This window comes from Myotis lucifugus, unplaced genomic scaffold (genome assembly GCF_000147115.1).
Source record: "Myotis lucifugus unplaced genomic scaffold, Myoluc2.0 scaffold_11, whole genome shotgun sequence".
NCBI lineage: Eukaryota > Metazoa > Chordata > Mammalia > Chiroptera > Vespertilionidae > Myotis > Myotis lucifugus.
Window position 1 is genome coordinate 10,402,511 of NW_005871059.1, and position 14,577 is coordinate 10,417,087.

The following is a 14,577-nucleotide window of genomic DNA, read 5'->3' on the forward strand; positions in this document are numbered from 1 at the left end:
TTTATAAATGTAAAGTCCAAGAAATCTTGCTAAGATAAATAAATACGGGGATAGGCAAAGAAGGCTTACAGTTGTGAATATGCAGAACAGAGTTAATGAAGCTATTGTAATAATCATAAGCTGCATGTGTTTTTCTATATGAACAACTGTAAACATACTTTTGCCTGCCCTTCTATATGGGGATATGAAAGGTTTTGCTGAAACGAAGTCACTCAGTTCTTGTGTCAAAAATCACCTGATTTGCCTTGAAATTATTTTCATGTTCTATGAGATGACAACTTGATTAGGCTTGCCTTGAGTTTTGCTGGAAGAAAAAATTTGGAAACTACCTGGCTTGCAATCAAATTTTTATCTAGTTATTAGGTCTTTTGCCAAGAAAGCTTTTGTCAAGACTTATGAAATTACTGTTAATTATATATTTTAGTTTTGACTTTAAGGTACTTTCTAAAATAAGATATATTCAAAGGGGGTTGAAAACATTATTTTTATATTTTTTGCATTGTCATAATTTTCAATAAAGTTTATTTGTCAAAAAAAATATTTTATTTTACCACATATTTTAAATATTTTTTCAAAACCCTGATGAACAAGAGATTTAGCTCACTGAGTTTGTGAAAATGTTCACCATCTAATCTAACTGACAAGGCCAGTCACATTCTAATTACTTTCTTCAGAAAAACTGTGACTTCAGTTCAGGTAAATATATGAATGTATATCATTTTCCAAGACTCCTTTGCCTCACTCTCCCATCCACCTGGTTGGTATACATGCCCTGATTATTTTATCTCCCTAACCTCACCACCATCATGCACACATTTTGTCTGTCCTACAACCACGGCCTTTATTATGTTCTGAGAAATGGAAATTTAAAATGCTACAATCTCTATGTGTATAAAAATTGCTTTCCATTAAATATGAATATTATACATGTAAAAATTCACATATATGAATTATAACTCAAACTATACCCTAATTCACTCTGTTTTAGCTGATGTAATTGTTTATGGATTTCATAACTTTTATGAAGTTAATATTTTCACAGAAGCTAAAGGTAAAATGGAATCAGCCCATGTCTATCAGACTGGTGTCATTATTTTGTGTCTTACTGGCATTGTTGTTTATTTGGAATAATGAATGATACCTGGGTGGTTACCTATCTGGTTTATATAGAGTCTACTCACAGTTCCATCAATATGTCAGCATTTAATAAACATTTGGGGATAATTGAATACTAACAACATGAATTGTCCATTTAATCATCATAATACAGACACCATCGTGCCTTATGTGTTGAGTGTGTACTCAGAGTTGAGAAGAGACAATGATACTGAGATTTCAGTTTGACTGTATTAAAATAAACACTGAGTTTCAAACATCTGGCCAGTCTTTGTTCCTTAGAATACACAGTGATTAGTTGCTATGTTAAAGGTCCTTCCTGCAATGCTGGAAATCTGGCATGAAATGCACATAGAGAAAGAAGATTGGACTTAAAATTGTATTTCCTTAGCTTTGTTTGGGGATTTATTTTTAACGATCATATAATATACTCGCTTGAAACACACCTGCAAAAAGTGACAGGGCACAGTGCTCCAGGAATGTGGTGCAAAATATACAAAGTAAAGGCACCTTCATTTACCCCTCAGCGCACACAGTGTGAGCTTGCTTCAGAAAGGGCTCTCCCTTTCAGTGTTACACACAAGGTCCCTTTACTCTTCTTCCTTCCAAACATCCCCAGAGCTCATTGTGTCCCCTTTGCCACCTCTCATTCTCCCCACCAAGCACCATCCCCTGCTTTTCATCTGTATTGAGTGCACTGGCTGATGGTGGATGTGTGACAGAGCCCCTACCAAGGTGTCACAGAGTGTCCGTATGACAGAGGTCACAACTCAAATGCCTACAGGGACCCGCTAGTAACATAGCAGTGAAGCCAGCCAGGGGTTGGTGATCTAGGGCTCACAAACCAAGGACTTCCATTACTTTGCTCATGCCAGTATTTACTGTGAGCTGGTCCTGGCCTCGTATAACCAGATCTCCCAGTTTTTGGGTCTGTGTGTGTGTGTGTGTGTGTGTGTGTGTGTGTGTTTCCCAAGAGAATCCAGGGAATCTGGTTCGATTTGGTTTGAGAGATCTCCTGACTTTTAAATGTCAATAATGAATTTTAATTGTTTTTTAACATATGGATCAAAATGAAGAACCTCTGTGAACGAGATATAATCCATAGGGCCATTTGTCAATTAAACATTTTTCTGTTCAGTGAACTTCTCCATATAACTTTGTGATAGAAACACCTGATCAGTCATTTCTGATATTTTCAGAAAGTCAGAAAAAGGGAAATAGGCAATCTGGAAATTAATTGTGCAACTAATTATCTAAAGAAATTGTTAAAATTACACGGGACCAAAAAAGGAGCCCTGCAGTAAATCTAACTGAAAATACCCTCACACAATGATCTGATCATAAATTCCCAACTGGGCAGGTCCTGGTGGGTAGTCACACCCAAGGCTTATAACTTCTTTAGTGAAAGATTTAAGCAAGCCCAGTCCAGTGTTTTTGTGCATCTAGGGTAATGCACCTTTGAAATGTCAGAAGTAATCCTCTTTTCCAGACCCCTAGGAAATGCAACCACCCTCAAGAGACCACATCATCTTGCTAACTATCTTATAATCTAATCCACACCTTGCTTTCTTTCACCTTCATGTAATCTTTCTTATGTTCCCTCCTTAATTCCAAATGTATAAAAGAAACTACGAAACTGTCATTCTTCAGAGCATGTACAATCTTGCTTCCCAGCCATGTCATCAGTTTGGGCTCAAATAACCTCATAAAAATACTCTGCAGGTTTGGACACTTTTTACATTGACAACACAAATGGAGATACTATCTATCTAGGTTTTGCTGGGAGCCTGGATGTGTGACAGAGGCCCCAACAAGGCGTCACAGAATGTTTTATAACCTGATTTGGGGGGAAATCATGTTTCAAGTTCCAACAACAACAAAAATAAATAAACTTTTGGAACTCAACCCTTTCATTCATTGAAGGATGCCCTGGTGTTCAGCAAATGGGAGAGTTTTCTATGAAATATGATCTGACAATATTTTGGAGAATTCCTGAAGATTTCACAAGCTAGCTGATGTTTTTGAGATAATATGGACATCTAATTTCCTTTACAGCAAAGATACCTCAGGCAAGAATAGTATCATTGCCTGTGGCCCATGCAACATTAAACCATAAGATCATAATAGCACTTGGAACAAAATGTAAATATCTACCAGAAGATTAATGTGCTCTGACTAAATGTATAGGCAGGGCCATTTAAGCAGGGTACATAACTGTCTGTCTTAACTTTAAACAGGATTTATAGATACTGTGATGGTTAATTTTATGTGTCATCTTGGCCAGCCGGTGGAGCCCAAACATTGGCTTAGATATTACTCTGAAGGCATTTTTTAGATGTGATAAACATTTATAATTGGTTGGCTTTAAGCAAAGGAAATTATTCTTCGGAATGTGGGTGGGCCTCATCTAATCAGTTGAAGGCCTGAAGAGTAAAGACTGATATTACCCTGAGAAGAAGAAATTCTGTCTTGAGACTATAACATAGAAATCCTGCCTGTGTTTCTAACCAGCCAGGCTGTCCACTTGCCCTACAGATGTCAGACTTAACCAGCCCCTATAATCACAAAAGCCAGTTTGTTACAATAAATCTCTCAACATAGTAATATGCTGCTTAACAATGGCAATGTGTTCCTTAATGTGAAAAATGCATCCTTAATGTGATTTCACAGTTAATTGAACATCATAGAGTGCATTTACAGAAACCTAGATGGTAGGCTATATGGTATAGCCTTTTGCTCCTAGGTTACAAAACTGTATGGCTTGTTACTGCACAAAACACATGAGATTAAATTAATTGCAAGAGAAAAATGATACAATTAAAAGAAGTGGTAAACACAAGATGTATGAGGCTGCTGCTGGGGTAACATGGCATGTTTTACCACAAACCTTTTTTTTATAAATAGAGAGAATACACTCTAAAATAATTATTAACCCTGACCGGTTTGGCTCAGTGGATAGAGCGTCGGCCTAGGGACTAAAGGTTCCCAGGTTCAATTCTGGTCAAGGGCATGTACCTTGGTTGCGGGCATATCCCCAGTGTGGGGTGTGCAGGAGGCAGCTGATCGATGTTTCTCTCTCATCGATGTTTCTAACTCTCTATCCCTCTCCCTTCCTCTCTGTAAAAAATCAATAAAATATATTTTAAAAAAATAAAATAATTATTAAAAGGGTAGTATAGTAAATACATAAATCAATAACATAGTCATTTATTATCATTATCAAGTATTATGTACTGTACATAATAGTATGCACTATACTCTTATATGACTGGCAGCGCAGTAGGTTTGTTTATACCAGCATCACCACAAACACGTGAGTAATGCTCTACAAATTATATTGATGTAGGAAAAGTCCAAATCTGTGAAGAATTTTTATAAGAGTTTATTTGACCCAAACTAATGACAATGGCTGGGAAGCAAGATCTCAAATGTTCTGAGCAATAACAGTTTTGTAGGGGTTGTTTTTAATGCATTTGGAATTAAGGAGGCACAGTAAAGAAGATTACATGAAAGTGCGGGAAAAGCAAGGCAGGGATTGGATTACAGTTAAAAAGATTATGTACTCTCTAGAGAAGGTAGTGCCACTTAAAAAGAGGCATTTCAAAGGTGTTAGCCTAGTTGCACGAACACACACACACACACACACACACACACTCGCACACACACGCACACGAACGCGCGCGCCAACGCTTGCTTACGGCAAAGATAAACCTTTTACTAGGAAAGTTATAGGCCTGAGGCTTGACTACTCACCAAGACCTGCCCAGTTAGGAATTTATGATCCGATCACCTTATGAGGTTACTTTCGGTTAGCCCAGTGGTCGGCAAACTCATTAGTCAACAGAGCCAAATATAAACAGTGCAACAATTGAAATTTCTTTTGAGAGACAAATTTTTTAAACTTAAACTATATAGGTAGGTACATTGTTATTAACTTAATTAGGGTACTCCTAAGCTGGCCTTTGCTAAAAACGTCCTCAATCTGAGGGGTCGACCTCAGCAAACGTACCCCCACTTCTTCTAACGCCACTTCTTCAAAATAGACTCGCCCAGGCCGAAAACCGACTTCTGCGCATGGGCCACGAAGTTTCAATCGCACGTGGTATTTTGTGGAAGAGCCACACTCAAGGGGCCAAAGAGCCGCATATGGCTCGCGAGCCGCAGTTTGCCGACCACTGGGTTAGACTTATTACAGCTTTCCTTTTTTGTTCACAGACATAACTAGGCAATAGGAATTTTCCAGCTTCATTATAATGTGATGGGACCGCCATCGTATATGTGGCCCGATGTTGACTGAAATGTCACTATGCAGCACATGACTGTATATACATGCATTTATATCCTATTGGTTCTCTTTCTCTGGAGCACGCTGCCTGATAGGATGCCCACCTATGAGTCTAGAGTCAGCTAGTCTCTCTCACCTGTTCACCAGTTCTACCCTGAAGCATTCTTTCTTTAGTGTAAGGCTTTTGACTCTGATAAAGTGTGAATGTGATAAAGTTAATACTTTGTGATGGGTTGTTCTCATGTTGCATCACAAGTTCTAATTCTACCTTTGGCTGCATCTCTTTAGTCAATGGAAAAATAAGAGCAAAAAAAACTAATATTTATGGAGCAGATACTTTTTATACTTCATAAACAGATGTCTTAAGTAGGCCTTATTTTCATTATTATTCCCACTTTTACAGAGAAGGAAAGCATCTCCGGAGCACATATCAAATATGTTCAGCTTGATGAATTTTTACAATCTGAGCACACGTGTGTAGCCAGCACCTAGACCGAGAAACAGAACCTGTCCAGCAACCCCAAGCACTATGTTGTATATATGTGCATATGAGTATACATGTATGTAACTGTATACACACATGTGTGTTTGGGTGTAAACACTATCCAGATCAAGATATAAAACAATTCCAGCATCCAGGCAGTTCCTCTTCCAATCTCTACTTCCTCTCAAAGGTAACCACTATCCTAACTTTCAGCAGCAAGGATTATGGTGCTTCTTTTATACTCTAGATCAGGGGTGGGCAAACTTTTTGACTCGAGGGCCACAATGGGTTCTTAAACTGGACTGGAAGGCCGGAACAAAAGCATGGATGGAGTGTTTGTGTGAACTAATATAAATTCAAAGTAAACATCATTACATAAAAGGGTACGGTCTTTTTTTTTTTTTAGTTTTATTCATTTCAAAGGGGCCGGATCCGGCCCGCGGGCCGGAGTTTGCCCACGGCTGCTCTAGATAAATGGAATCATACGATGTGTACTATTTTGGTCAAGCTTCTTTTCCTCGACATTTACTTTTGTAAGATTCATCCATGTTAACATAAAGTGAATATGTTAGTATGAGACTCAGAGATTGCAAACCACCATTTAAATCATAAAATTTATGTGACCAAGATCACACAGCCATAATAAGCCGCAGAGCCAAGAGTCCAACCCAGTAACGCCTCACTCCAAAGCCCATGCCTTCTTTCTGCTGTACCAATGTTTTCCAAAGTAGCAAATGTGAAATCATTTTGGGTGGTACATGGGTGAATATTAATAATATGCTTTTATTTTAAGGTGTATTAGGAAAAAGTAACACATCAAGTCCATAATAGAAGTTCCTTTTTATAAATAGGTTTAGTTCGAAAGCTAGACCTGTGTCTACCCTATGACCCAGTACTTCTATTCCTATGTAGATATCCACCAATAGACAAGTATAAGTACAAGTTTCATTCTTAATAGTCATGCTAAGCGAAATAAGTCAGAGAAAGATAAATATCACATGATCTCACTCATTTGTAGAATATAATGAACAACATAAAACAATGAACAAAAACAGAGACAGAAAAGCACCGTCAAACCTCAGAGGGAAGGCAGAGGAGGGTGGGGGAAAGGGGGAGAGAGATCAACCAGAGATTTGCATGCATGCATATAAGCATAACCAGTGGACACAGACACTAGGGGGGTGAGGGCATGAGAGAGGAGGTTAGGGGGGGTAATGGGGGGATAAGGACACATATGTAATACCTTAATCAATAAAGAAAAAAATAGTCAAACTGGAAACAAACCTACATTTCCATCAACAGCAAAATGCATACATAAATTCTGGAATATCCATATAATAGAATGCTACACACAAATACAAAAGCAACAAACTACTACTACAAACAGCAAATAGGTGAATCTCTCAGACGTTGTGATGATCATATATGGGAAACACAAAAGAATGCATGCTGTACAATATCATTTTTATGAAGATCAACATCAGGCAAAACTGATCTATGGTGATTGATGTCAGGAGTGTGTTTACTTGAGGGAGTGATATTCACTGGGAAGGGGCATGAAGCTTTCTAGGGCTGGAAATGTTTTATGTCTACATATGAATGGGAATTGTGTATGTGTGTGTGTGTGTGTGTGTGTGTGTGTAAAAATTCATGGACTTGCACCTATAGGACATGCACTTTATCATACATTCTAGAAAAATTGCTAAAATTAAAATTAAATATTTTTATTTTTAAAAGTGAATTTATTTAATCAAAAATTTTAAATTAAGAACAATTCCTATGTTTCCTAGATATTGCAAGGATCAAGAAGGCAGGAGTCACTTTCTAAAAGACAATTGAAAAACACTGCCCTATACCACAGCCACTTCTAAACAGTGATGCCTGGGGAAGGGAAGAGAGATGAATCCCAGTTTCTTGAAGTGTGATCTGGGGCCAGCTCCTGGAAGCTTATCTGACAGGGAGTATCTTGTGCCTCACTGAAGACCTACTGAAACACAATCTATATTTTAATAAGATTTCCAGGTGATTCTGATGGCTTGAGTGGGAAATAGAAGCACTGAGAGAGACAACAATGACACTAATCATTTCACACGCATCTATTTATCTTCCCAACTAGATTGTAAACTTCTTGAGGACAGTGTAGAATAGTGGTGGAGAGCTCAGACTCCCAGTTATGCTACTTCTTAGCTGAGTAACTTTGGGAAGATATTAGCCTCAGAATATAAAGCAAGAATTGTAATAATAATAATATTATTATTACCTATTCACTGAATGTTACAAAGATTAAATAAAATAATATGTGTACTCAGTACATTGTTAAATACATAGTAAAAGCTTAATAAATGTTGACTATTACTATGACCTTCCATGATGACTGGGGTGAAGGCCATTTGTTCATTTCTTCAAAATATGTTTATTGAGCACCTATGTGCCAGGTATTGTTTTAAGCACTAAGGACACAACTCTGAACAAAGCAAACCCCAAAAAAATCCCTGCTTGGTTGGGGTTTCTGTTCCAGTGCGAAGGTGTAGCAGATGAGAATGTTAAGACAGATCTTAGGAAACAGATATATGAAATCTCCTCATTGAATCCAGGGATATCTGGCACCACAGTTGTACGGATTTTTCCTCCCAGATGGGCTGAGACCACTGTTAGTAAAAGAGGTATGCCAAGATCTTTTCACACCTTCCCTGGAGACAGCTTGCACCAATGAAAGGGAAAACTTAGCACCTGCAAATCTCCTGCTTAAAAACTCTGTTAAAAGAAACCCTTCTTGTTCTTTTGATATGTGTGCCTCTATAAATAAATTGGAAAGAAACATCTTCATTTGCATATCGAATAAAGGAAAATAACGAAAGGATGTCACATGGGTCCATGATTTCTGCTCCAGGGGAGGTGATAGCAGAGGTCATAATCCTCCCCTCACAGCTGGAACATTTACTCAGGTGGGTAAAACTATAATGTGTCCCCGGACCGCCGCCCCCCCACACACGCCCCCCTCCGTAAATGTCCACTCTATGAATGAGCCACAACTGTCCTCTCAAAGCACTCTACTTTTGGCAGAGGACTGAAAACAAAGCAGATTATAGTTGAACATTTAGCATTTGGTTTGATGAAGAAGAAACCCTCTCACAGTTCTCTCTTGGTGTCTTCAGTTTTTGCCTTATTGTACTTAAAAGAAACTCGAACCTAGCCCAAAATGGAGTCATCTTGGATTTTGGCAGATTCTAAAAGAGAGGCTATAACTTGCTATGGGGAACCTTAATCTATTCTTGCCTTTTCTTTCCCTTCTTTCATTACAGGAGTTACTGTATACAAAGCCACTGAAAATACCTGAACCCATTCAGAAAATCATCCTGGGCCCAGACCTTTATTCTCAGCCTTCCTGTCCCTCCCTTCTCGTGTTGTCCCATTGAGATTTGGGTTGAGTTGAGTCTTGTAATCACTCTAACACAACAGGGAGTAGTTAGGCCTGAGATGCAAATAATCCAGAAGCATCTATGTTTTTGCCTAGTTGAAGATCTAAGATTCTGGACTAGAATTCTGCATTCAAGTAGCCACCAATGTCAACATCTCTGAATTATAGGGATTGATGCCTTCAACATCATCGGGTCAATGTGGAGTTTCCCTCATACCCAGATACCATGACCACTTCTTAGAAACCCATTGCTACAGATGTATTTTCTCCCTTGCTCCTGGGCTGACCAGCTCCTGGCTTGCTCCTCTTCCCTTCTGCCTGACACTGGTCTATCAACATGTTTTGCAATCAAGTATTGCTAAATCGTAACACCTAGACTTCTAAGAACTTGATAATACAAGTGAAGGTTCTTTCATGGGAATTTCAGCTTTTCAGGACATTTTTTTAATGTCACCAACATATAAAAAATAGCTGTCCATTGTTAAAAGTTTTATCAAACTATTTGTTTGAACATTGTATCTCAAACTTTTTGGACCACAGCACATTTAAGTAAGGAAAATGACCCGCGCACCACCAAAAAGTTTCATTTTCCTGTAGGAGAAAAAATTGAGTAATAAAAATAAACTATTGCTCCATAAGCACTTATTGTGGGTTTTATATTTACATCTACTCTAGCAATAGAATAGTATGAGTTATTCTTATCTCAAAGTCTAGTTTTAGGGGAAATTATAGGCCCAAAATACCATTGCCTCAAACATGTGTCATCACTTGCAATGTTCTAATTGAACAACCAGCAAATTTAAAAGAATGAAAGTAAATCCACAGTTAGTCATTAGGTAACCAGAATGGTAGCAATTGGAAATCAGGATCAAGTTAATAAAACACTGATGACACACCATAAACAAAACACTCATTCAAAAAAAGTGTGGGAATTCTAACCGTCAAGACGTATGTGTGCAATAAGAGCTCTATAATATTGCAATGCTAGTCCAACCAGCTTTTTCAATAGGCTACTGAATCAGATGCTTTGTCAACTCTGATAGTTACATTAATTTCAGCTTACAAACAACTAGGTTTATCAACCCTTAGCTTCCTTTGTAGGTTATTAGTTAGCATCTCTTAGCCCTATGTAAAATGAAAATAACTTTCCCCTAAGCACCCAAGAAGTACCTAGCATGTTTAGATCAGTTGTGGACTCTTCATGAAGACCTTACAATGAACCCCATTTTGCAAACCATGGTACTAAGGAAAAATATGCAAACAACCTTTCCTTTAGGCCAGTGGTTCTCAACCTGTGGGTCGCGACCCCTTCATAACAGTAGCAACATTACAGTTATGAAGTAGCAACGAAAATAATTTTATGGTTGGGTCACAACATGAGGAACTGTATTTAAAGGGCCAGAAGGTTGAGAACCACTGCTTTCGGCCATTTGCTGCCCTGTACCTCCTCCACTGGTATCTTTGCCCCAGACTCACTAAGTACTCTCCCTTTTCTTAATTCTATAGTCTAGTCTTATCTTTGTCATTTCCTCTCTCTCAACCCAGTTTGAAGCCTCCCCAAATTTCCAAACTGATTATCATAAAATAAAAGTTCTCTAAACCTTTATCCAACTCCAGCATCCCCTACTCTTGTTCTTTAACCGTTTGAGTCCCAAGCAGCGCGATCGCGCTGCTGAGATTTTATGTCGAGAAAACATACGATTCGTTTGAGTCCCAGTGGGTATTGAAAAAACACTGTCGAAGAATCCCAAACAGCGCAACCGCGCTTTCTCTAAATGAGTACGAAAAGACCCAAACAGCGTGATAGCGCTTGTTTTATTTTATGTCGAGAAATACCAAGCTTGGGACTCAAACGGTTAATGACCTTGGAATGTCCTACTCAACAACAGCCTCATCAGCCAGACCTATCATTGTGGACACTTCTCTGGCCACAGCTCTCTGAGAAGGCAACTGCCATCCTTTCTCCTGCATCACAAGCTCCTGTGTATGTGGGACTCTAGTTCCTAAATATGTGCTACCTAAGACTAGATTGTTCTGGATTCATCCCAAAACTTTTCAATGTTGGCACAGCCTTGCAAAGGCTCATTTTTATTTCTCTAATTATGAAACATATTCTAAAAACCTGGCAATGAAACGAGGGGTTTGTTATTTCATAAAATACAGGAGCCATGTGTTACCTTTCTGTAAGAAAGTACTCATTTATCATCCAAACACTTTGTAATAAAAACTGCCAAAAGAGATTTTAAAAAAACTATAGCACACCGCCAAATCAAAGAACTTTAACTGCCAATCCATATTCTTTCTTGTTATTTTAAGTTGTAAGTGACCATGATACATGAGCATACTTCTGATGCTCAGAACAGCAACCACACTCTTCTTCTAAACTAATTCATCCATCCACCCTTTCATTCATCCACTCATTCAACATTGATTTATTAAGCATCTATTAAGTGCCATCACTGTTCTAGGGAGTGGAGTTCATCAGTGAACAAAAAGACAAAGTCTCCATAGGGTGGACAATGGTATGTTGCGTGATGGGAAGAGGAGAGTTAACCTTCAAACAAAAATCCACCAAAAGGAAACTATCATTTGTAAGTTTGTCTCTGAATTTAATCCTGTGACTTGCAGTGAGCCTTCTTTCCTCCCCTGAAAGTATGATATAGTGAAACCTTGACTGTGACCATGTCCCCTGCTTGCCATAAGTCACCCCTGATGCTCAGGATACTTTCAGTACTGCATGAAACACATAATGATAATAATTACAACCCCAACAACAATGTCCCTGCCAAGACAAATAATAGTGACAACTAATAATGATTGAGCAATTACTGTGTTTCAGTTAATCCTCACAATAATCCTAAAAGTTAGGTATTATTCTTATTATTTCCCCATACTACAGAAGGGGAGAAATCAAGGCTTAGAGGTTATTAGATTTGTCCACTACTCTAATTCAAGGATTTACTTCTTTGATTTGCTGAGTGCTTCCTGGCTATAATGGTAAAGTACTGAACTCTGTGGTTAACTCCAGCTCCAAAAATACCTCGCCTTTATTATGGGCTTTTGGCACTGATACCTTTGCCTCTCTCTGCAGTCAGATGTCAGCAAGCTCCTTCTCTGTTGATTACAACATCAACACACAATAAATACTGAGTATATGTTTAGACTATTTACTATTTTAATCAAGTAGTGCATTCCACAAAATTAATTTGACACCTATTTAATGAGATACATACCTGTTATTGAACTGTATGGCTATTAGATAAAGTTGTCCCAATAAATTCTGCTCCCAAATAATTATCTTATGTTTTCTGCTCCTATTTTTAAATTTTGCAATATATACTATTTCCTGATGTGGTATGCTAATTCTTTTCCCACTTCCTCTTTAGTTTCTGCAGAACATATGCACGTGAAGTAAAATATGATGATCCTAGATTGTGTTAGCTAATGACTTAAGTCCCACGTGCTCCAGGGATGAGATCTTTCTGGGCTTCTCCTGGCACCCACACCTACTTTCCTGATCCTCATCCTCATCTCTGTCTGGATAACTTGGAAGCTGAAGCATTCAGAGACAGCAAGAATCAGTCAAAGTTGGTCTTGAGAGGGTTACAATTGTAGCATACATTGGGGAACTGGCATGGCAGTGACCTCCAACACAGGTGATGATGAAGCAGAACTAAAAATGAACTCTGGATTTCCTGCATTTAAGATTCCCAGGAATCTTAGAGCAAAAAGAGTAGAGCAAACAGTTAGGTCTAAGAAAAAATAAGAGATTTTCCCAACTAAATTTGGTAAATTGGTCAGCTTTTTAATATTCTTTTAGCTCATAACTGTAGCAAACAAATGAAGGAAGTCAAAATTTCACAAGGACAATGAGAATGTGAGAGGAGACAATAGCTGATATGCAATATCAATAATCTTTGGAGGTTACAAAGCAATTGGAATAATAACAATAGACTTGAGAAAGCTGTCACCTAAACACCTATGGATAGGGATACCAGTAGGAACTAAGCCCTCCCACCCCGCAGAGCCCTAGAAAGGCTCAGAACATGGCACTTCCAGGGGACCCTAAAGGCAGAAAGGAGATGTGTGACTGAAGTCAGGGGGGTTGGTTGATCATATGCACACTGAACTGATGGAACTTCCCCGGGTCCCATCTCCCTTCCAATGAATCCAGACAACGACCCCTCCTCCCCACTACACAGAGACTAAGGTCTCTGGAAAATGGAGAGCAAGTAGTTTCACTCCAGAGAACCCAAATATGGTGCAGAGCAAGGGTGATGGGAAGAGCTGAAAACAGGGAAGCTGGCTGAAGAGTAGGACCAGCCTCTTCCCCCCATTCTGTTTCCAGAATGCCAGCACCAGGAGACACACCCAGGCCGGAAACAGCTGGATTCTTCTCAAGAGAAAATGAATGGCTTCAGAGGAAAAAACAACACAAAACCAAACACAATGTTGATGTTTGGGACTTTCACAGTGAAAAACGTGCTTGCCATCTGATTACCATATAGCAAAGCTCACTAGTTCAAGTTGGCAAATACTGCCCACCAATCCAGAGCCTCCTAGCAGCTTTTTTAGTTACTATGAAACATTCATAGAGAGACAAAGATCTCTAGGACCTACCCTCTGAAATCACTAGCATCACTTCCACTGCATTCCATGGGCTACAGCAGTCACAAGCCTCCCCAGATGGGAGAGGAGGAACTGCAGAACTACCACAGACTCTGAGAAATGAAGTTAGTGAGTGGTAAGCCCTGAGGCTCAAATGCAGGCTTTCCTGATATAGGATCTGTGGTTATTGTACCACAGACCATGCCTAACCTGTGGACCTCGTACCCTGAAGGAGCCACAGAGTTATTTCAAGGAATCCAGGAAACCATATGTGCACCTAGCATTTTCTGTGGATAAATGATGTGCCTTGTATACATAAATAAATGTACTATTATCTTTAAAGTAGACATACTGATCTTATGGTTAATAAAATGCAAATATTTAAAATCTTTGCTGAAGTCATGGTAGCTTTTCATATTTTCTATTTTTTTAGTATGTATTTTGTATTATGTATTCTCTTAATCATGGATACTAAAAGTACACATGTGGAGGGAATATTTGTTATGCTTAAAAGGGGAATTTTTAAATGCACATTCTCCAAACTGGAAGTTGCTGTCTTTATGGTCTACCGTAAATCACAGAGATCTCTCAGGAAAGTCTTGTTAGATTGCAATCATACTGCCTGCCAGGCCCATAGGCACGTCTAAGGCAGCTAGCTCACAGGCC